The sequence below is a fragment of the Myxocyprinus asiaticus genome, chromosome 10 (assembly GCF_019703515.2).
Source record: "Myxocyprinus asiaticus isolate MX2 ecotype Aquarium Trade chromosome 10, UBuf_Myxa_2, whole genome shotgun sequence".
Classification (NCBI taxonomy): domain Eukaryota; kingdom Metazoa; phylum Chordata; class Actinopteri; order Cypriniformes; family Catostomidae; genus Myxocyprinus; species Myxocyprinus asiaticus.
In genome coordinates, this window is record NC_059353.1 from 42055715 (window position 1) to 42080297 (window position 24583).

The window sequence follows — 24583 nt, forward strand, 5'->3', positions numbered from 1 at the left end:
AAAAAAAAAAAGTTAGCACTACAACTTGTGTGCTGTGTTTCAAGACTTCTAAAGCCATACAGTAGCTTTGTGTGAGGAACAGACCTAGTTATTATTCACTGAAACTTTTGCCATCCACTGTAGCTTTCAAATCAAATATGGTGCCTTTTGACGAGGGGAAGATAATCAGTAAATAAGGCTACGCCCACATTAATCCATATACATTTGAACGCTGTCTGTCCACACTGCCATTTTGAAACGTTTTCCAAAAGTTGCTCGTCCACACTAAAACATATAAAAACTCTTAAATTCCCTTACTGCACATGTAAAAAAATCACCATTCCATGTACGGTCCGAAATGCAACTGTCCTCATGTTCCATCACCGGACAGCAGACCAGATTTATCCACTCGGGAGGGTGTTTTAGAAAAGCTCAGTTTTCACTGTCAAAAACGCAGTTTCAGTGTGGACAGTAGGCCAAAACATAGAGAAAAAGATGCATTTTCAAACGAAAACGTATCAGTGTGGACGTGGCCTAACTTACATTTAGGTCTGTTCCTCACACAAAGCTGTCGTATGGCTTCAGGTGACTTGGAATATAGCACACAAGTTGTATGGACTGCTTTTATGATGCTTTTTGGAACTGGGCAGACAGTGGTCAAAATGAACAATTTTTGGTGTTCAGTGGAAGAAGTTACTTGTAATTCTTAATTGTTTGAGTGAACTATTCTTTTAAATGGAACACTGAAATATACAGACAATCTACCAACGCTTTCACGTGTAGGATACACCATACACCATCTTCGAATGTTCTATTAGTCCATCAGCAGAATCGGTTGAACTACTAGAGGCCTGTACATTTGAAACCTGCTATCAGACAGCGATCAGACTGTTACTGGGCTGTTTAAAGCCACAGTGTTTAATAACTCATGGCCTTTACCGCCTTTTGACACAGGTTTCTTCGTGTTTCTTTATTGCAGTGTCAAGATAAAGAAATCCATCACCACCCACTGTTGCTTTCATCTCTCTTCTGGCCCCATGTTCTCTTTAGCTGGCCTGGCTTGGTCTCTCTTCTTTTGTTTTGTGAGCCAGGACATTCAGTATACCTTGGTTGCCCTTTGAAAAGACAGTTTGGCATTGTGATTTAAAAAGCAGTACATGCATTGCTCTGTGTTTGCATTTATATTCCATTAATTTGAGTTCAAATGTAAACACATATTGCATACATGCTTTAGCTAATAGACATGGATCATGAAACGTAATGCCAGCAGGAGAGAGATTTTTTTCTGTCTTCCAATATCAAGGTTAAATAAATATTTTCTTCCGTGTTCTGCATTTTCTGACAGTGTTTAAAAGATAATAAATGAGAGCAGAGAATGAAAATGACCCATGATCGCATATTCATATGGTCATATTTTTTTCATATCTCTTTGTTCTTTATATAATACTCTAATTCAATTTGTTAAAAGACTTTATAGCTTAGTTGTTGTTGACTTCACATAAAAGTGAAAATCTCCATGCAGCATGTATTTTTATGATGTTGTTCTTAGAGTTGGGGTACTCGAGTCCGAGTCCGAGTCACGAGTCCAATTTTAATGGACTTGGACTTGTCAAAGAACAATTTTTACTCGGACATGACTCGGACTCGAGCCTTTCGGACTCTGGACTCTGGACTCTGGACTCTGGACTCTGGAGTCCAGCCGAGTCCATGGCATTTGTGATGCAACAAAAAATAAAATAACAAAACAAAAATAAATGAACACATCTCTGTCTGCATGCAGCTGTAGCACTCCCTGATGCCTTAGATGCAGCCAGAGTTTGTTTCACCATGTTAGCAAACACACACACACACACACACACACACACATATAACCACACATGCAGGCTCACCCATCAATACACTTGAATATTACTATGGATATATAGTGACCAGTGCTGGTTTTACCATTTCAAAGCACATAAATAACTAATATTGGCATTATATTTATGCTGGTTAGCCAGAGGGGAACTGACTCCCACAGTGAGTCTGGTTTATCCCAAGGTTATTTTTCTCCATTAACCAACATCTTATGGAGTTTTGTGTTCCTTGCCACAGTCGCCTTTGGCTTGCTCACTGGGTTTATAAATACAGTTGCTATTTAATTATTCACTTATTTGTTTGATACATAATTTACAATCATATTTAATCAAACTACATGATCACTCTAAGACTTTATAGATATTACAGTTTCATTTTCTGTTAATGTATGATTTTCTGTAAAGCTGCTTTGAAACAATGTGTGTTGTGAAAAGCGCTATACAATAAAAATGACTTTTTTTTTTTGATGACAGATAGAGACTTAGAAATAAATCTCAGTATAGACTATTATTTCTTTATATAGGGATCATTTTAGATCAAACTAAAGTTGAAAGGACAAATTTAAAATGAAGTAGAAATAAAAACTAAATTAACATCAAAACAATAATAACCCTGGTTGTAATGACTAATGCGGCTTTCACTTTCTTTAGTCTATGTTTGAGTGGAGGGGAAAAAGCAACAGCTAATTTAAATGTCAACAGAATGCAATAAGAACTGTGGACATTTTGTCTTCATACACTTAAAGCATATGCTTTCATTCTGAAACCACTTTGAAGTTTGTTCAGCAGGATACTAATCATAAAATATATATATGAAAGGCAACAGAGCTGTTTTTGTTACATTTATATATATATATATATATATATATATAAAAAAACATTCTTAGTTGTGAAGGTTAAAATAAGCTTAAAACATTGATGTTGAGTTTATGGTTACAATTTGAATTCAGTTTCATGAACAGATTCATTCGAACTCGACTCGGACTGTTATGGACTCGGTCTTGAGTCCAACTCGCCCCCTTTTGTACTCAGACTTGACTCAGACTCGATGGTTTATAGACTTGGACTTGACTCGGACTCAACTAAGGTGGACTCGAACCCAACACTGGTGGTTCTACATTCTGAAAATTATATGACTTTAAGATGCTTACAGAGTAATTTCAAACCGAGTACCCCCCCCCCAAAAAATAACTAATAAAATCAAGGCTTGAATCTTAAAAAATGCATCATGTTCCAGTCAATACTGTAGATTTGAGTCACGCTTTGAGGCAGCAACTCTGCATCATACAGTACAAATAGCGAAGTGCATGGTAGTTTAAAATTGATATCAATAAAAGTTGTTGTTAGCATGTTTTTTTCCCCCCTATTAAACATAATACATGGCATGAACAAAATATTGGCTAAAATAGTCCATATTTAATAAGATGGAAATATTAATAAATTGTATTATCTTATTGTTATATTATATTTGATAAATAAACATAGGCTGCTCACTAGGTTTTGGAACAGACCAATTAACAGCATTTAATTTTTTTTATTTCTTTTTTTTCTAATATGTGGGATCTTTATTTTCTGTATTTCAAATATGGTATGTTACAGCTAATGTTTTAACCCTCTGGTATTATGCACCTAATCTCTCCAACCAGTTGTAGATCTTTGCACTCTTGTTTTGACCTTGAGTGTTTTCTGCAGCTGTGATCTTGGCAGCCTCTGGTTTTATCTTGTACTTTATAAGCTGTGGTGCTCTTTTCACTTATCGCCAGCCAGGGCTATGTGCCTCTCATTACTGTCCCCTTCATCTGTCAGAGCTCTGCCAGTGTCTGGATAAAAGACTGTGATTGATGGTAATAATTTTGTTCATGTGACCTTGCAACTATTGCCCAGCATATCTCTTTAGTTCTAGCAACACAGTGTACCTTCTCTTAGTTGAGGTGACCAGGTAAAAATGTTATGTCTCTTTTTACATTACTGTGGCCATGTTGAACATATTATTACATGTTAATATATGTTCAAATACAGGTGTATTGTTATATATGTTAAAAACAGGTGAAGTTGGTAATTTCTGTGCCACTGACATTGATAGAATGAGCGTTTTTAAGGACTAAATAATCACAGATTTTGCCCAAGTTTGCCAGGTCAGTGACATCAAATCTTTTAAAGTTAATCAGAGTTTAGTTTGAGGCATGTATCAGAAAGTAAAGTAGATATCCACGAGCAGAGCTGCATTTTCTGCTTTGTTTACTTAGTTATGTCTGTGAAATTCTCTATAATTATCTCAATAACGATTTTTAAAGATTGATCTTTTACTCTGTGCAACCCGATACAGTACACTGGAGGCCAAAAGTTTGGAATAATGTACAGATTTTGCTCTTATGGAAATAAATTGGTACTTTTATTCATCAAAGTGGCATTTAACTGATCACAATGTATAGTCAGGACATTAATAATGTGAAAAATTACTATTACAATTTGAAAAAATATTTCAGAACTTCTTGAACTACTTCAAAAAGTTCTCATCAAAAAATCCTCCATGTGCAGCAATGACAGCTTTGCAGATCCTTGGCATTCTAGCTGTCAGTTTGTCCAGATACTCAGGTGACATTTCACCCCACACTTCCTGTAGCACTTGCCATAGATGTGGCTGTCTTGTCGGGCACTTCTCACACACCTTACAGTCTAGCTGATTCCAAAAAACTCAATGTGGTTAAGATCCATAACACTCTTTTCCAATTATCTGTTGTCCAATGTCTGTTTCTTTGCCCACTCTAAACTTTTCTTTTTGTTTTTCTGTTTCAAAAGTGGCTTTTTCTTTGCAATTCTTCCATAAGCCCTGCACCCCTGAGACTTCTCTTTACTGTTGTACATGAAACTGGGGTTGAGCAGGTAGAATCCAATGAAGCTGTCAGCTGAGGACATGTGAGGCGTCTATTCCTCAAACTAGAGACTCTGATGGACTTATCCTCTTGTTTAGTTGTACATCTGGCCTTCCACATCTCATTCAGACATGTCAGTCTATTACATGCTGTGGCAACTCAAAAACAAACACAAAGACAGTGTTAAGCATAATTTAACGAACCAAATAGCTTTCAACTATGTTTGATATAATGGCAAGTGATTTTCTAGTACCAAATGATCAATTTAGTGTGCTTACTCAAGGATAAGGTGTTGGAGTGATGGCTGCTGGAAATGGGGCCTGTCTAGATTTGATCAAAAATTATTTTTTTCAAATAGTGATGGTGATGTTTTTTACATCAGTATTGTCCTGACTATACATTGTGATCAGTTGAATGCCACTTTGGTGAATTAATGTACCAATTTCCTTCTGAAACAGCAAAATCTGTACATTATTCCAAACTTTTGGCTGCCAGTGTATATGTGGGCAAATTCTGTGCTATACGACAAAAAATGTCTGTGATTAGCCACTGGCTGGTAGATGTTCAGATTTTACTCACCAGTGATTGAGTAGTATAGTGGGGAAGAAGTTAAGCACTGAGATCCTTTCACTAACATTTTGGTTTGGCTCGTTCCGTGTAATGTGTCCAAAGATAGGGGTGTAAATCACAAGTTTCATCATGATACGATGTTATATTGATTCTCTTAGCCAGCGATCCGATGTTTGCCGATACCTCAAAGTCTGCCAGAGTGCGTTTTCGATTTGATTCTATTCAAGGGCCTGCGATCAATATTATGATATTATGTGCCTATTTTACACAATAAATGATATGTATTTCTCACAAATGCAAGCAAAATACTGCAAAATTTGAATAGTTTATTGAGCTCTCTGAAAAGTGCAAATCCAGTATCCACATTGGGACATCCACATCAAAATAAAGTACTTAAGTTGTTGAAAAGATAATATGGAAAAATAAATAAAATAAAAAATAGTCACATACATGTGATCATCAATTGTTTAATGAGCTCATTGCCTTGTGGAATGAAGTAAACACTACAGTGACAATTTATCATCCTTACAAAAGTCAAGCAAGCATTTCAATCCAAAATACTTACATACCCAGTTGAGGGGATGCCATCCCCCTTGTTGCAAGAAATACCAAAAAGCATCCCTCTTGTAAAACCACCATCCCCCCTTACTATCCCCTTTAGATCAGTTGTGTCATGTATTACTTAGAACAAATTATGCAAGTAAAATATTTAATATTTAATACGTTTGATAAATAACAGACTTTAAATAAGGGCGATTAGCTGGTCAGAATTAGATGGCGACATGTGAGGTTGCCAGATTTCTATAGGTTAAATCCTCCAGTTAGATCTGGACACTAGTGCATTTTGTATATGTGCTGCCAGGGTGATGCTTTAGTCACACAATCTGGCAACCTTGAGTGTGCAAGCTCTCTCTCCACTGCGGAAAAAGATGCCGGTTTTCTGAAAACACTGGCAGGTATGTTGGAGTTTGCCATGGGTTGACTTGTGGCGTAAGTTTCATGTGAACACTAGGAAGGACAAGTTTTCAAATGTTTCACGCACTTTCAAACATGGTCAAGTAGTAGATTGGAGTAGAAAAAATGCTTTTCTACAGTGGGCGAGCGATCTAGAAGAAAAAAACCTTTTCATGATCGTAACATGGATTCTTTCATAATATCATAAAATACAATAACAGAGGATAACAGGTGCATATTATGGCCATGTGTCCTAAGGGTCAATGAAGTGATGCTCATTTTTGTCCAGATCTATTAAATTAAAAATACATTAAAAAACAAATGCAATTCACACAAACAATTTACTTGAATACACCTCTTCTATTATGAACATTTTTCAATTGCTGAGTTTAAAGTCATACTTATATTTTTTTCTGGGGTTTAAAGTAAAAAATTTCATGTGGTGTCCAGAGACAGTAAAAAAAAAAAAAAAAAAGAAAACATTCAGTCTCATTAAAAGCTGGCATTCCTGAAAAAAGAAATGTTGGCATGACTAGTGCAGAATAGTCTTTTATTGTTATTTCTTTAAAAAATAAGCAGTGAAACAATTGTGTTTTAAAATATGATTAAAAACGCTTTTGTCCACCAAATCAAAGTCATTAGGTGTAACCAACATGTAGATAGTTATTTTGTTGTTTATGTTGACCATAAAAAACATAAAAAAGAGCTTGAAAAATGTGTTTGAAAACTTTTTGGAAATTAATGATTAAGTCGTTTATATTCTCATGTATTCAAGGTGCAGAGAAAGTATTATAATACTTTTGCTTAATGGATACACCACATGACAATTTTAAAGTTTTTTTTTTTTTTTTTTTTTTTTAGAAAATGCTATATAGGTTTTTCAAAAATGTATGAAACCAAATTGGACACAAAGATTACATTTCTGACAACATGACACAAGTGTTTTAAACTAGATTTTTTTAAAGATTTCTCATTATAACATCTTGTACAACCTTATTTGTCAATGATACCCATAAGTATTAGACAAAAAAAATCTTTGTCTACACCATCCCCCTTGAATTTTTTTTTACAAATCGACCACCGTACATACCCACAACTTGTTTCCGACAGGAGAGTATGTGCTATCTGTGTTTTGTTTTTTTTTCTTGGCTACAACTTCCACAGTTGTATTGAGAAATTCTATTACAGTTTACTGTGCTAAATGTTTGTAAGGGTGTTTATGTGAAGATGTGAAAAGTCTTGTAATTTATGTTAGTGCAGGGCAGGTGTTTTCTCTTTCCCTTGTCAATTCTGTACAGAATATCGGGGCTGTCTAGCCGTTCAACATGGTTGAACTGCTCCATAGTGCGTAAAATGAAAAATTCTCATATAGAATTAAAATGGCTCGCATGCACCATGTGAGCCGCTCTGTGCTATCCTGTCACCGGAGCTCGCATTTCGAGGGAAGCTGGTTTGACGCACATGCACGGATAGAACAGAGGGCAACTTCAGGCTTTAATCACTCTGTGCATATTTGTGTCCCATATGAGAAGCATATTTAGTGCTTATAAAGCAAGATGAATATCATAAGGTTCCTGCATCGCCTGACAGAAAAGCGTACAGACGTGGCTGGTATTAGAGTGTCAAAATAAATGTGCATCTTAAAAAATATACATTGATGTTTACGCGTTGCATCAATGACATCGCATTGTTGGTTATTTGATCGATGCATCAATCCAGATTGATGGATCGTTACACCCCTATCCAAAGATGAGATCCACGCAATCCATTTGTAATTGAAAAATGTCTATTTTAATATTCTTTCTGTCCTTTACAGTCAGTTTTTGAGAAAAACAATAAAAAGAAGCATTTATTTGTAATCACATAGCATGGACGCACTAAAGAAACCGTGTGCGTCTTCTCTCATTAATATGTGCTCACTGGCTGAAATGGCGGTAGTCTTAAAGAGACAATACAGATTTAGCACTTGTTCTACATATCAGTGTAAAAACTTGTAAATAGTACAAATTATTCATTTACACAATATACCTAACAAAATATATTAAATATAATATATGCAATCATATTTATTGATATTATTCATAGATTCACACATTTTTTAACTAAATTGTGACTAATATGATGAAAAGCTAATGATAAAATAATAATAATAAATAATAATAATATTTTTTTTTAATTCATATTTTCGAATTGTAACTAGTTAGAAGGTCCCTGTATAATTAACATAATTAGCTGAGAGATAATTTCTTTAATATAAAAGCAAAATGGACATTATAACCGAAATATACCCAGATGAATCGATATTGAATCAAATCAGAATTGAGTCAAGAGAGCTGGTGCATTGGATTTGAATCGGGAAATCTGTATCAATACTTAACCCTAGTCGTCTTACATCTATGTGCATAGTGAATTGTGATTAGTCTGGTCTTCTTAGCATACATTTAACCATTTATAGTCGTCTTTACACTGCACAGAGATTCCGTGTATAGATACAGCAGAAATACAGTAGTAAGAGTAGTATGATAGAATGCTATTTCGAAAAATGCCATGTTTTTTTAATCTAGTTTATAATTGCTTAGCGAGGCCAAAAGCATTTATAAATTTTATGGCATACATGGAAATGTACTGAAGTGCTAGTTCAGTGTAAGAGTGTAGCAAGTCTGGTGCCATTCAAAGACATAAGTGAACTCATCTCAGTTGTTTTTCAAGTAGATTACCATACTTATCTTGTCTGTCTCAGCTCTGTCTCCATCTTTTAATCTCTTGGTGTCATTTTTTCTTTGCCATGTGATTTATATATTGCTTTCAGAACTATGCAGTTCATGTCCTTGCCTGTCTTTGTAGTTTATATCAGAGCATTTCGAGGAATGCATTAGGATAAAAGGAGTGCCCATCTCACATGTTGTTTGTGCTTGAGCCTTTATTTTATGCTGAATCTCACCATGAATCCAGACCTTTTTGGTACATCAAAAATTGAGCGAAACAGTTGCGCCACTTTTGCGTGGAGTACTAAACCTGCATTATATAAAAAAATGTACTTGCAATCCAATTAACCAGGCTCTAAATGCTCTGAAATGGTGCTGTACCACGAGCATTTATATAAAGCCTTTGTCATTCTTTTCTGATCAAATATTTTCTTTGTATATTATGCTCATTGTAGATTGTACATTATTCACATAACTAAGAGTTATTACCGTACACAGAAAGCAGGTGGTAAAAAGAGAAGTTTCTGTATATTTTCTATTGATCATGGCAGCAGTACTTTATCAAATAATGATCAAACAAAGAAAAAGAGCATTTTAATCTGCCATAAATCCAGATGCGCTGTGTAATCAAGCACATTTTCAGCATTTTAAAGCACATATTCGGGTGCCTAGATCACAGTGGTGGAGTGATTCTGTACAGTCCCAGTACAGTAACTAGATCTCAGTAATCTGCTGCATCCTCCATAACACTGCACTCAAAACCGACTCTGGAATTACCTGGGGTTAAGTGCCTTGCTCAAGAGCACAGTGGTGACGAGCACAAGTTTACTGATCATCCCTTGTGGGCTATGAATCTACAACCTTACAGATACAAGCTGATCTCTTTAACCTCTATGCCATGCTACACCTGTATTAGTGCACACCTTAAGGGATAGTTTCTCACAAAAATAAAAATTCTGTCATTTACTCATGTTGTTCCAAATCTGTGAGACTCTCTTTCCTGGAACACAAAAGGAAAAAGGTAAGGATGAGAGAACCATTTTAAAGGCCCTTTTTAATGTGTATACACATATTGTAATTCCTCCAACAAAAGTTTATCAAAAAAATAATTATTTCCCACTAGTCACAACCCCTAATTAATTTAATTATCGCTCTAATGAATCTAAATTGAGCATATCACATAAATTAATTTCCTCAAGGAAATAAAGCTTTTCTAACTAAATTAGGACCCAGCATATTTAAAGTAACAAAACTGTGAAATATATACTGTTAGTGCAATTCATTGCCTTAGAAAATCAGCTTGATAAAATGGCCTCCAGCAGAAATTGCATCAAATAACTTTTTGTAAGGCAGTACATCACAGATTATTCTTTTGACAATAAGATTATTTTCAACTGTGGATACAACCAAGTGTTGGTGTCAGGACTGTCTCTCTGGAAGACTAAAGGGGGTCACACAACGGATGCATCTGGCAGATAACATGGTGTGTTCTAAAATTCGAAATAATTGTTTTCAATGAATGTACGCGCATCGCCGCCGCTTGCTGTCTGTCAGCGTTGCGCAGCTACGGCACTGGAGGTTGCTCAAAATTCTTCCGTGCCACTCACATTGTTTTCCAATAAATTAGACCCAAATCGTAATCAAGGGACATAAATTATTTACTTTAGCCATGGCTAGATGATACATTGTTTATATACACTGTGACCACTCACAGGTGAAGCAAATAACGTTGATCATCTCCTAACAAGGCCAGATGTCTGGGTAGATAAGGTGGTAAACGAAAAATCAGTTCTCTTAATCAACGTGTTGAATGCAGTAGAAATGGGCAGGAGTAAAGACCTGAGTGACTTTGACAAGGGCCAAATTTTTATGGCTAGACGACTGGGTCAGAGCATCTCTGAAATGGCAAGGCTTGTGGGGTGCTCCCGGTCAGCAGTGGTAAGTATCTACCGACAGTGGTCCGAGGAGGGACAAACTGCAGACCGGCAACATGGTGTTGGGCGCCCAAGGCTCATCGATGCGTGAGGGCAACGAAGGCTATACCGTCTGATCCAAACCGACAGAAGGTCTACTGTGGCACAAGTCACAGAAAATGTTAATGATTTTTACAAGAGGAATGTGTCACAACGCACAGTTTGTCGCACCCTGCTGCATATGGGGCTGTGTAGCTGCAGACTGGTAGAGTGGCCATGATGAACTCTGTCTACCGTCGAAAGCACCTACAATGGGCACGCGAGCGTCGGAACTGGACCTTGGAGCAGTGGAAGAAGGTCACCTAGTCCGATGAGTCCTGTTTTCATTTACATCACGTGGACTGCCATGTATGTGTGTGCCATTTACCTGGGGATGGCACCAGCATGCACTGTGGGAAGATGACAAGCCGGTGAAGGGAGTGTGATGCTCTGGGCAATGTTCTACTGTGAAACACTGGATCCGGCCATTCATGTGGACGTCAATTTGACACGTGCCACCTACCTAAACATCATTGCAGACCAGGTACTCCCCTTCATGACAGTGGTATTCCCTGATGGCAGATGCCTCTTTCACCAGGATAATGTGCCCTGCCACACTGCACACATTGTTCGGAAATGGCTTCCAAATTCTCAATCCGATTGAGCATCTATGGGATGTGCTGGACAAACAAGTCCGATCCATGGCGGCTCCACCTCGCAACTTACAGGACTTGAAGGATCTGCTGCTAATTCCTTAGTGCCAGATACTACAGGACACCTTTAGGGGTCTTGTAGAGTCCATGCCTCAGCGAGTCGGCGCTGTTTTGGTGGCACACGGAGGACCAACATCATATTAGGCAGTTTTGGCTCATCGGTGTATATCTTTCATCTAGCCTCTACAATGTATTTTAATTTTTTTTTTTTATGTATCCCCTTTTCTCCCCAATTTTGGAATTCCCACTACTTACTAGGTCCTCATGGTGGCGTGGTTACTTACCTCAATCCGGGTGGTGGAGGACAAGTCTCATTTGCTCCGCTTCTGAGACCATCAATCCGCGCATCTTATCATGTGGCTTGCTGTGTATGACACCGCGGAGACTCAGCATGTGGAGGCTCATGCTATTCTCCACGATCCATGCACAACTTACCACGTGCCCCATTGAGAGCGAGAACCACTTAATCACGACCATGAGGAGGTTACCCCATGTGACTCTACCTTCCCTAGCAACCGGGCCAATTTGGTTGCTTAGGAGACCTAGCTGGAGTCACTCAGCACACCCTGGATTCGAACTTGCAACTCCAGGGGTGGTAGTCAGCATCAATACACTCTGAGCTACCCAGGCCCCCCACAATGTATTTTCATTAACAATTATGTCTTTCTGCGTTTGACAGCTTGAATAAAGCTTATTCAAGTCTACCTATAGAAATTGCACAGTAAATGTTGCAATTTTTAATCGTACAGTTTGCGCAGTTGCACCAGTTTTATACACTAACCTGAAAACTCATCAACGTCAATTTGTTCATTATTGATAATTGAAAAAACCTTCGTAACTTTTATCTGTACAGTGACTAAATTCACAGCTTTGGACTGCCACCTGCACCACATCAATGCATCCTCTGTGTGATACCTGTGTGTTGTCCTACCCGCAAGGAGATGTGGCATGATGCTTCTCATCTGGTGTGTACCCAGCTTAAGAGTGCCATTCTTAAAAAAATTAAAAAATAAAAATAAATAAAATAATTTTATTAAAATATATATATTCTAATCAATTTTGAAATTTAAAATGTATATGAAACACTTGTCAACTTGAGATAAGAAGACACATTTAAGATTGTTATTGTACAATTAAACATTGTTAAATGATGTTTATAAAATTGAAAAAAAAATATATGATTAAATCTAAAATGACAGTAAATAAATAGCTCAAATCATTTTTAAATACACACCTTTTTACTTTTAAATTTCATTTTAAAAAAGCATTTGCCAATTTATTTTCTCAATCCATTAGCCAATTGCTTTCATTTACCATTCAAGTTAAAAATGCCATTGGATGGTTCACACATAGTAAACATTATGTCTATGTATTTGTCAATTTGAAAAATAATTATTTTTATTTTTATTTTGAATTAAAAAATGTATTCCTTAATAATATTTCTAATAATTGTGGCACTGCTAGTTCTCCATGTCTTTGTTTGGTAATGTGGTCATTTTGATCTTTTTTCTTATTTATTGGAGAAAATATGTGAGGTCTTAATATCTCAAGATTGATATAAAGCCCTAGCACTACTGTCACAGTATATTTCAATGCTTGTGTTTCACAATGTATTTTAAGGAGCACAGTAACACAATATAAAGAACCTCAAAGAGAATTGACCCCTGACTTTTTTTTTTTTTTTTTTTAGATTCTATTTGCCAGCTCCTATTGAGCAAATGGACATATAAAATAAGAAAATGTATTAACACCTGCATCTAAAACAGAAGTTATATTTCATATTATAAAATTATATTATATAGAAGAAGTTTATATTTTTGGTCACCAGACCTCTATATGTGAGAAATTGTTCTAATTCAAGTTTTATAAGACTACTATTAATAATAGACATGATTTCTATGTGAATGACGATCAACACACATCAATAGGAGTGGAGAAAGGACTGGTGACAATGATTGATTTATGCATTTAAATGGCTTTTCAGTTTGAAAGGCTCAATCACCAGCAGCTTTCAAAAATGCAACCTGTTCCAGCATAGTAATTGTACCCTAAATTTAAAGTCTTACTATTTATACTGTGGATGCTGGAGTTGCACTGAAACCATTGCCAAATGAAGCTGAATCCTTTGTGCTTTTCCTTCAGTTTGGTGAACATCTTGCTGTGAACAAGCAGACTTACAGCAGAAGGAATTTTACAGAGCCTATTAGGCTCATCTGTAGGGACATAATTATTTACATTCCTTGTGCTAACCCAGGTTCACTTGGGCTCTAAATGTAAACTGTCCCACTGAGCTAAAGCATCATAATAAGTTTTGTACCCTTATCGTTATGTTTTTGTCTTTAGTCATGCCCAATCTTACCTAGTGCACCAAGAAGGACTGCCACTGATGCCCTTGCCCCCTCCAAAAATATAGGTGCATGGTACCCCTGCACTTCTATAAAAAATATCAGAGTGCCAAGATAAAGGATAATCAAGACTTTCAAGACAATGGAGGTAGATCATTCTCTGAGAGAAAATAGAAAAGATTTTTCCAAGCCTACAGTGGCTGCAATTTTTTTCTTTATGATTTCTAAGAGACCTTCATTATTTTAACAATTCCTTTATATTATATTAGTAAAGAATTCCTTTTTTATCCAGGTTTATTCTTATCTGATGGATTCTGCTGGCAGAGGAACCCATCTTAGGTGAAATGCTGAAATTCAGGTACAGTTTAATCAATAATGTGAATGTCCCTGTCTTTAGTGGCTGTGGATTTTCAGCCAGTGGTCTCCCTGTCTGCGGTTCAGTGTTGAAGCCTGATTAATTCCATTCTGCTTCCATGGAATTACTGCTCAACTTAACCTGACTCATTTGACACATGAAATCAATTATTCTAACTCGGTCAGGCAGTAATATAGCCCCTAGCTCTGTTTCTATCCTCCCTCTTTCTCTGCACTCTAGAATTATTAGCTTTGGCTTGAAAAGAACAATAATGGAGTTGGGCCTCTTGGAGTACTAAGATTCAGAGTGATTTGTTTCCCTCTCAGTCTGAAGCTGCACTGAAGCTGTTTACAGACGCGTCCATACGGTGCTTCTTAAGATTGCACCATGTGGGAGGTGGGGGTGATGGTTGTTCGAATCATTTGAGCGATGGTTTTAACTAGCAGTGCTCCCAGAGTTTTATTTTGGGGTCTCTGTGGCTGGGTTTGAGGCTCTTATATGCCCATTGCAGAACATTAGCATTAAAGATGTGGCAGAAATGTGGCCTGGAGCACTTAGTTGGGAGAAGAAAGATGGATTTTAAATACTTTTAAAGCAGTTTGAATAAGAAAATGTTTTTCATTTAAAACCTTATGGCAGTTCTGAACAAGTAGCCATTTGGCTGTTTCTTTAACTTGATTTTTTAAGTTTGACACTTCTTAACCTTACTACTTTTTACAGAGGCAAGTGGCCAGTCCATCATTCACTGAATCCATTAGTTTCCTTTCAAGAGTCAGTAGGAAGCCTTGTCTATTAAAGAGCACCTAATATGGTTTTTCAAATATTACCTTTCATGTAGTAAATGTAAAAAAGTCTGCAAAGTTTCAAAAATCAAAGTGAATGACAAATGGATTTATTGACTCCCAAAAGAAAGAACCGATTCTGAACACCTGAAACGAGTTGTTTGTAATTCCAGACTTACTTCCTGTACTAACCTACATAATTTGGTAACAAAAAACCCGCCTCTGGTCTTCATTGGCTGCTCGTGAACAGCTTTGACCCGCCCTCAAACACAACACTAAGTGGTAGACCAATCACAACAGACTGGGCCATCTGACCAATCAGAGCAGAGTAGGCTCTCTGAAAGGAGGAGTTTAGAATGAATCCTTTAGAACGGATCACAGAACGAGTCATTTCTGACACTGGGGAAAAAAGGTAATGCTATAGTTTAAATTATGAGTAAATTAAAGTGTTTTTTGACCTTGGATGCATGTAAATCTATTTTATGAGACCTTTAAAACAAAATTAGGCACGTTTAAAAACCATAATAGGTGCTCTTTAAAGATGAATTGTGTATTTTTTCTGCTAAAATACTTTCTCCTGTCCCAGCTAAAAATGCAGAGGAAGTTATAAGTATTCCTTTTGTAGGTTGTTTACCCTGAAAAGTTTAAACACTGTAACTCTACTGCACTTTCAAAACATTGCTGTTTTTTAGCATCCATACCTGCCTGACATAGCAACATTGGTTAAACCAATGGCATGAGTTTGGGGTAGGACTTGAAAGTTGGCTGGAAAAGACAATAGATTATTGAAGACCGTATCTTTCAATTTACATTAATGTGTTGACAGGCAGCTCTGACCTATCCAATACGGCGGACACACCGAAGTATCACAGTCCATAGAAACAGCTGCTAATAAGGTGTCTACGTATAGATATCTATGGGACTATCTGTTTGTTCAGCCAATGGCAGATAGGGACAGTTTTTGGAAAACCTATTTGACAACTATCATTATTTTTGCAATTCTATTTGACGTCTGTAGAGGCCCAGAAATTACACACTTCAGCTTTAACATTACTACTTTTAACACAGCATATGGCAAGTCCATCATTCACTGAATCTATTAGGTTCTTTTCAAGTGTTTGCACAGAGCCTTGTCTATTTGAAAAGGTCTGAAAGACGATTTGCCTCTGCCTGAAATGTCACTTACACTTCTTTCCGTCCATAAATATAGATATTTTGAAGTGTCAGAGATTCTACATATCTTTTTAGAAGTCCTGACATCTTGGAGAAAAAAAAAAAAAAAAGGATTTCACAACATTCTGTTTGTGTTTGAAGAGCACTCAGACTACTTCATGGGAAAGCAAATGAAGACAAAATGCTTGTCATATCCTGTGGCCTATACTGCTGAAGACAGCAAAAAACCAATCTGTCTGGAAAAGTCCTCAGGGCAGTACGTTTATCATAGTTGGAGGTCTGTTATACTGTCTTCACTTTCAGTCTTTTTATGTGCGTGCCTCCTTAACTTGTAGAGATGTCCAAACAATATCTTGCATTACATTTTGGTGGTGCTTCTTCATCCCAGTGTTTTTGGTCTATATACTGACACCTATTGGCATGGATGCATGAATTTTTGTTATTAAAGGGATAATTCACCCAAAAATGAAAACGTTCCTATCATTTTCTCATCCTCATGCCATCCCAAATGTGTATGACTTTCTTTCTTCTGCTGAACACAAACAGTGTGTAGGTCCACACAATGCAAATGAATGTTGCCAGAAATTTGAAGGTCCAAAAAGCACATAAAGACAGCATACAAGTAATCAATAAGACTCCAGTGGATAAATCCGTGTTCAGAAGCGATATGATAGGTGCAGATGAGCAACAGTTCAATATTTAAGTCCTTTTTATATAAATATCCACTTTCACATTCTTTCACATTTTGAAATGTGAAACACTTTCACTGTTTAGTGTCACTAGTGGCATAGAAGTTACACACTTTACATTTAATATAAAGGCACCCATATGTAACCCATTCTTTACGCTTATACAATCTCTGTGGCTATTAGTTATCTACATAAAGGCTTCAACTCTAATGTGTGTTGAGGTTTGCACTTTCTTAATCTTTAAATGAGTTGGGTGTACATATTTTGAATATTGGTCTATGGTTATTCTCAAAAATCCTTACTAATCACAACAATGATTTTCCACTGGTACCTTCTTCAATTAGTCAATAAAGGGTCATTTAGCTTAATATCACGTCTCCGCTAACTCCTATGCATGGCTGTAGTTGATGTTAAACAAGCCCAGTTTCTTATTTTCTTACTTATGAAAAACCTTCTGCCCTTTCACAAGGGATTCTCTTTATTTGAGGTGGATGTGTATGGTTTCACCAGATGTGAGGGGGAATGTTGGGATTCTGTGGACAGGAAGTTTGGTCAACGAGTCACAGTTGTATTCTTTTACATTCTTTTGGATTCTCACAGTATGTGCACACTGTTTTTGGCCTGATATCTTAAAGGGATAGTTCACCCTAAAATTAAAATCCTCTCATCATTTACTCACCCTCATGCCATCCCAGATGTGTATGACTTTCTTTCCTCTGCTGAACACATACAAATATTTTTAGAATATTTCAGCTCTGTAGATCCTCACAATGCAAGTGAATAGGTATAAAAAATGTAAAGCTCCAAAATGCAAATAAAGGAAGCATAAAAATAATCCATAAAACTTCAGTGGTTAAATTAAAAAAAAAAAAAAAAAAAAAAAAAACATTTTTGGGTGAACTATCCCTTTAAGGTGAATGCCTAATTATTAATTAATTTTGAAGGGACTGGAAGGATAGTCTGTTTTAGTGAGAACCAACCAAAGGATTGTGATTCAAATTTCAACTTTTATTCCAAACTATATTTTTCTTTTTGAATGCAGTCTTCATCTACATAAGAATCTTAAAGGTTAAATATGTAATTTCTATGTCTCGTGTGCCCCAAACAGAATTGCAGAAATAATTAGGGTTATCAATTTAATGCTTTAATTTGGTGTGGTTAATTATATGAAAAATAATGCATTACAAATTTAAATAATGCCTCCGACCCATATGGAAATTCCATAATAAGGAATCCTTCTACTATCTGAGCAATTAAAGCTTGATTTACCACAAAACTCCATTATTGATGTTTTATGAATATGTGGCAGTAGAGGGCACTTGAAGCTCCAGCTGTACAGGTAACTCCACAAAATATGTACATGGTGTAATGTATTTAAATGATTTTAATTATTATATTTATTATATATTATTATATTTATAGTTATTTAAATTGTTATATACTAAATTATCTTTATTTGGGGGCCTTTCTCAGGAAATATCGGTATGTGATTTAATTGCGATTAATTAATCTGTACATCATGTAATTAATTTGATTAAAATGTTTAATCGAGTCACAACCCCAAAAATTATGTTTTTTTTTTTATATATATTTTTCCTGAACATTTCAAATATTGTTCCACACCCAAACTGACACCATTGGTTGAGCCTGGTAAGGATGATAAATAAAAACAGAGCCATAGCATTAACACTTTCTGGGGAAATCAACCTAAAAATAAATTACTTGTGGTTAGTATAGTAAAAATTACACACTTCACTTTTTAAAGCAAAATAATAATAAATAAACTGAAATAAACAAACATTTTTTAATGAGATAAATTATGCCCTTTGATCAGAAGATTTAACCACTGATCAAACTTCACATTACCTCTCTCCCACAGCCGTGACATTAGGAGCCATCATCTCTGGCATGGATGGCAAGGAAAGACAACCAAAACTTTGAAATTACGAGTTTTCTGCTTTTGATGAGAACATTTCCTTTATTTGATAGTCAGCCCAGTTATACTTAACTATAGCAAACAGTATTTTAAAACTACACCATGTTTTTGGTTGATTTGCATTTTAAGTAAAATATAAAAATGTTCCATTCAGACTTTTACATTACCTACATTTTCTAAACCCCAATACAGCATCTTTGCTCAGTCACAAGGCCTCCTATACCTCCATATATAGGTATCTGAATATATATATATATATATATATATGTCTGTATATGAGGTGGAAAGTAACGAATTACAACTACTCTTGTTACAGTACTTGAGTAAATTTTTCACATTTTTCTACTGTTTTAAATAGAAATAAATAAAAGTACTTTTACTTGAGTTGATTAAAAATGAAGTATTCAACTAGTTTTTTGAAAGAAGAAATCGGCAAGTTATAAGTGCTAAATCTGTTAAAACTACAACGTGCTGTGCGCGGCACGACGGAAGCCTGCAGGGCACAGCATCATGAGCACAGCAGCTTGCATAAACTGCCGCCGGTGTCTTCTCTTCTCTAACTTCTCTAAGACTTTCTTCCCTGTCACTATACAAGAACTGTAATACTGTGATTTTCTGCATATTTCATTTTATTCTGGAAAGGAGCCGTTCATTCAGATGTGAGGGAACCACCTGAACACATTTAACCACTGATCAAACTTCACTTGTTCTTAAGGTAGGCAATGTTTTAACTGTGTCAAACATTAACACAATGTAGTTTGACATATATGTGGGAATATCTTGTTTACTTGCTATTATATGTCTAAAACCAACTTTTAAATACCTTAGAAAGATACAATGCCAATAGTGTCAGAAATTAATGGGGACTCGTTTGACCGAAATTAACAAAAATATCCCCAAAATTCAAAATATGGGGGCAAAAAATGCCCAGGCAACGAGTTCCCATGTTTTATTAATAATATCTGATATGGTTACATTTACATACATTGCAGACTTTTCACTGACCATATATTTTTTCCCGCCATCCGGTTCCTCACACCATCACACGGACGAGCTCTCTGCTTCTATCAATCCACATCAGTTCGGTGTTGTACTCCCATGTTAAATTCCGTAACCATTCGCCCCTCTTGTTCAAAATAAACTGTCCTAGTGGGTAACACTCTCGTTCACGGTACTGTACTGAACTTCCCTGCCCTGTGCTGCTGTTTATCTGTCTGAAAAGCCTCACCTGCTAGAGGCCAAAAATGTGCAAGAGATGAATGTTATATAAATAAGGTATGAGAAATCACAAAACATAATGTAAACAATTGCTGCAATTTACTTAATGATAATATCTCAATATGTTAAATAACCATAATGTTAATTAAGACTTTATTATTACAACTGTAATACAATAATACACAGAACAACCACTTTTAGTGTTTGAATCAATCATATCTCTCACTAAACACTGTGTTTGCCTTATTTTATTCAGTTGGCATGTAGGAGTTGATAACAGTTGCTTAATAATCTCATTCTATATCTGGATAATTACCACAATATCATAGAGGATAAATTTCCTCCTTCATGATTTTGCATTATATTAGTTTTGTACAGTATGTTAACTTCATAGCCCAAATACTTGGACATATGTGGATGAGAATAAACCTGAAATAAGAATGTGTTTCAGTCACAATGCACATTATGTAGTTTAGAGACGATTTTGAGACATTTAGAATGTTACAAATGGCTATTTATATTTAAATAAGTGTTGTATTCTTAACATTTTCTGTTTGTCCAAGGATCCTCTTGCAGCAATGCAGGTCTTTGGCATTTAGAAGCTGCTAGTTTAGGACCTGTGAGGAGTCTGTTTCTCAAACTAGAGACTGTGATTTACTTGTCTTTTTGTTGTGCATCTGCCCATCCACTTCCCTCTCTTTCCTGGTTAGAGATTCTTTTTTCAAAACAGTAATGCATGGAATAGACTTAATCTCTCTAAAACAATAGGCTTTAGGAGAAAATTTAATTTCAGTAGAAATGTGTTTCTTTTTGCCTATTTTTAAAACCAGAATTTTACTTGCAAGTGTAAAGCAACTTTTAAGAACTCAATACCTCAGCAAATGGGGAAAAAAACCCACTGTATTGTGAATTTCGGATGGTAGCGCAACCATTTTCAACATTTTCATTTTCGTTGTTCTAATAATAAGAACATTTTCTTGAGTACCAATTTAGCACTTTAGAATGCTTTTGTAAAGAATAGGTGACACAGTATATGTTTGCCATCATGGGTAAAGACAATTGAATAAACACCACTTAAAACAATTATTTCAAACCATAATAATAATTTGCAATGAATGATTTTGGCAGTAGTTTTGATCAATTTAATGTATCCTTGGTGAAAGGAAGCATCAGTTTCTTTCAAGAACATAAATGTCTTTGTGTTCTAAAAATGGAAGCGTTTATACTATATATAATATAATTTTCATAAAGTAACGTAATTACTTGAGTAGTTTTTCGGCAAACTACATATTTACTCTTACTTGAGTCATATTTCTCAGTACTTCTACTTGTACTCAAGTGAATTATTTCTTCAGTAGCAGAACTTTTACTTAAGTTAAAAAAATCAGTACTCTTTCCACCACTGTATACAGATATACAGTATATATACACTGGCGGCCAAAAGTTTGGAATAATGTACAGATTTTGCTGTTTCGGAAGGAAATTGGTAATTTAATTCACCAAAGTGGCATTCAACTGATCACAAAGTATAGTCAGGACATTACTGATGTAAAAAACATCACCATCACTATTTTAAAAAAGTCATTTTTGATCAAATCTAGACAGGCCCCATTTCCAGCAGCCATCACTCCAACACCTTATCCTTGAGTAATCATGCTAAATTGCTAATCCCTTGCCATTATATCAAACACAATTAAAAGCTATTTGGTTCGTTAATGAAGCTTAACATTGTCTTTGTGTTTGTTTTTGAGTTGCCACAGTATGCAATAGACTGGCATGTCTTAAGGTCAATATTAGGTAAAAAATGGCAAAAAAGAAACAGCTTCTCTAGAAACTCGTCAGTCAATCATTGTTTTGAGGAATGAAGGCTATACAATGCTTGAAATTGCCAAAAAACTGAAGATTTCATACAAAGGTGTACACTACAATCTTCAAAAACAAAGGACAACTGGCTCTAACAAGGACAGAAAGAGATGTGAAAGGCCAGATGTACAACTAAACAAGAGGATAAGTACATCAGAGTCTCTAGTTTGAGAAATAGATGCCTCACATGTCCTCAGCTGACAGCTTCATTGAATTCTACTCGCTCAACACTAGTTTCATGTACAACAGTAAAGAGAAGACTCAGGGGTGCAGGCTTTATGCAGTTTCAAAGAAAAAGCTACTTTTGAAACAGAAAAACAAAAAGAAAAGTTTAGAGTGGGCAAAGAAACACAGACATTGGACATCAAATAATTGGAAAAGAGTGTTATGGATCTTAACCCCATTGAGCATTTGTGGGATCAGCTAGACTGTAAGGTGCATGAGAAATACCCGACAAGACAGCCACATCTATGGCAAGTGCTACAGGAAGTGTGGGGTGAAATGTCAACTGAGTATCTGGACAAACTGACAGCTAGAATGCCAAGGATCTGCAAAACTATCATTGCTGCACGTGGAGGATTTTTTGATGAGAACTCCTTGAAGTAGTTTAAGTTCTGAACATTTTTTTTCAAATTGTAATTTTTCACGTTATTAATGTCCTGACTATACACTGTGATCAGTTGAATGCCACTTTGGTGAATAAAAGTACCAATTTCTTTCCGTAGAGCAAAATCTGTACATTATTCCAAACTTTTTTCCACCAGTGTGTGTGTATGTGTGTGTGTGTGTGTATATATATATAGACAGAGAGAGAGAGAGAGAGAGAGAGAGAGAGAGAATATGTATGAATGGTATACATATCCCACTACTTTTGTTGTCTCTGGGCCCCCATTGTCCTTATCCTTAACCAGTTATTAAGATACTTTTTTGACTGTTTAGGATTTGTTTAATGTTTTCTTATTTTACAAAGTACTATTGCTGCAAACTTCTAATTTATAATAACTATTCCAAAAAAAAAATTGCATTTCTTACACATTGTCAGTAGTCAGTATGGCTACGAAATGATATAAATTATTATTGTCCGGACCTTTGGTGAGAAGGAAATGCTGAGACCGGACCTCTTGGAACTTTAATTATATACCTCTACCCCAAACCAACACCTACACCTAACCGATAATGTTCTAAAAGCAAATGTGAAATGAAAAGCACATTTTCTGAAGCAACCACGTCATTTCGTGTCACTTCTGACACTTTCGGCTCACATGTCAGCTTGCGTGCTTGGTTGGTCTCATACCTCAGTCTTTCAAGTCCAAAGTCCAACACCTTATAAAGTGAGCTACCACACAAGCTAATCACATCAAAGTTTGTAAATGTAGGTGGGTCTGTAGTCCAAGTGTTAAGATGTATAGTTTTTTAAATGATGAGTTAGAGTAAAAGTGTTTTGATATCATAAAGGAGTGTGTGAGAGATCGTGCGAAAAATAATCGTTTTTAAAGTCATAATCAGCCATTGTACTCATGATTTGTGTGAAAGTGAATAAAACACAGTTGTTGTATCGACTCTACCATTAATTGCACCAGGAAACTGCGGCGAAACGTGGAATGTGGCACGTAAAACTTTTTTGCAAAAATTTTGTTATAGTAATGTTCAAACTATGAGACTAGGTTGCATTTTGCATTGCTTGTTTTGAGTCCATTTTCATTTTCTGTGTTACTCATGACCTCTTGGAATGGGATTCATCAGATCTTTTTTGCCTGTGATTTTTCTTTTTTTTTTTGGGAACCATTGGGATAAAGACAGCTAGTTTGTAGTTGGCAAAGTTTGTCTTCACAAACGCTGCACTATTCTTTTACATGTGGTGTCTCCAGTGATTTGGCCCATACAGCTACTTCACTGAATCGAACATAAAAAAAAAAAAAAATTCATGTCATGTACTTTGTTGCAGTGATGCAAATGTTCAGTTTTACTAGGTCTTGTCCGCAGTGGCTAGGACAATGCAGTGTTGCCATTTTCAGCTTCGATTGTGGAATAGCATTTTATATTAGTCTTTTATGTAGAATGATTTGATTCAGCTATGTGCCATCTAAACTGAAATGTGTTAATTCTGCATATTTGTCCCATGGGAAATTTGTGCCATTCATCATCTCTTAAATATGACATAAAGTCTGGCCTATATCTGCCATCTTCACAGTCAGGAACAACACTGGAGCCACTCAGACTTCCAATATTGTCACTGAATTTGTGTTTTTACTAGTGTTAATTTCAGCCACAAATAACTTGCAGATATCAGTAAAGGAAATTGTACTGTGATCAATCAGAAAGGGATCAAAAATGGCATTTCATCTGCTGAAAGTAATCTAATGTTTGCAACACAAGTTCTGTCTGTTTCACAGAAAACTCTCTCTAATTGGCAATTAGGTCTCCTTGGTGCAGTGTTCTGAGAATCTGTACTCCTCTCATTAGTGTTAACTGCTTTCAAATGCAGCATATTCCCATCTGTGGTCTAAATAGTAATGTTTGTAAAGGAAAGAGAAGTGTTGGTACTAGTGTTTGGTATCAGCAGAGAACTGGCAATACAATATGAATTGATATCTGGACCACAATACGATACGATACAATA

The 24583-nt window shown here is 35.9% G+C and overlaps 1 protein-coding gene across 11 annotated transcripts in view; it reads left to right on the plus strand.

Moving 5' to 3' along the window:
• The window catches only part of gulp1a (GULP PTB domain containing engulfment adaptor 1a), a 110344-nt gene that overhangs the window by 15317 nt on the left and 70444 nt on the right, over window positions 1–24583 (plus strand). For 2 of the 11 annotated variants that reach the window (XM_051709129.1, XM_051709133.1), the window contains exon 2: window positions 14240–14305. The exons of 8 other annotated variants lie outside the window; for them this stretch is intronic. The gene's annotated coding sequence lies outside the window, so the exon portion shown is untranslated. Of the gene's footprint in view, window positions 1–13945; window positions 14096–14239; window positions 14306–24583 lie in introns of all 11 variants that reach the window. One more of the 11 variants, XM_051709130.1, reaches the window with a different exon arrangement.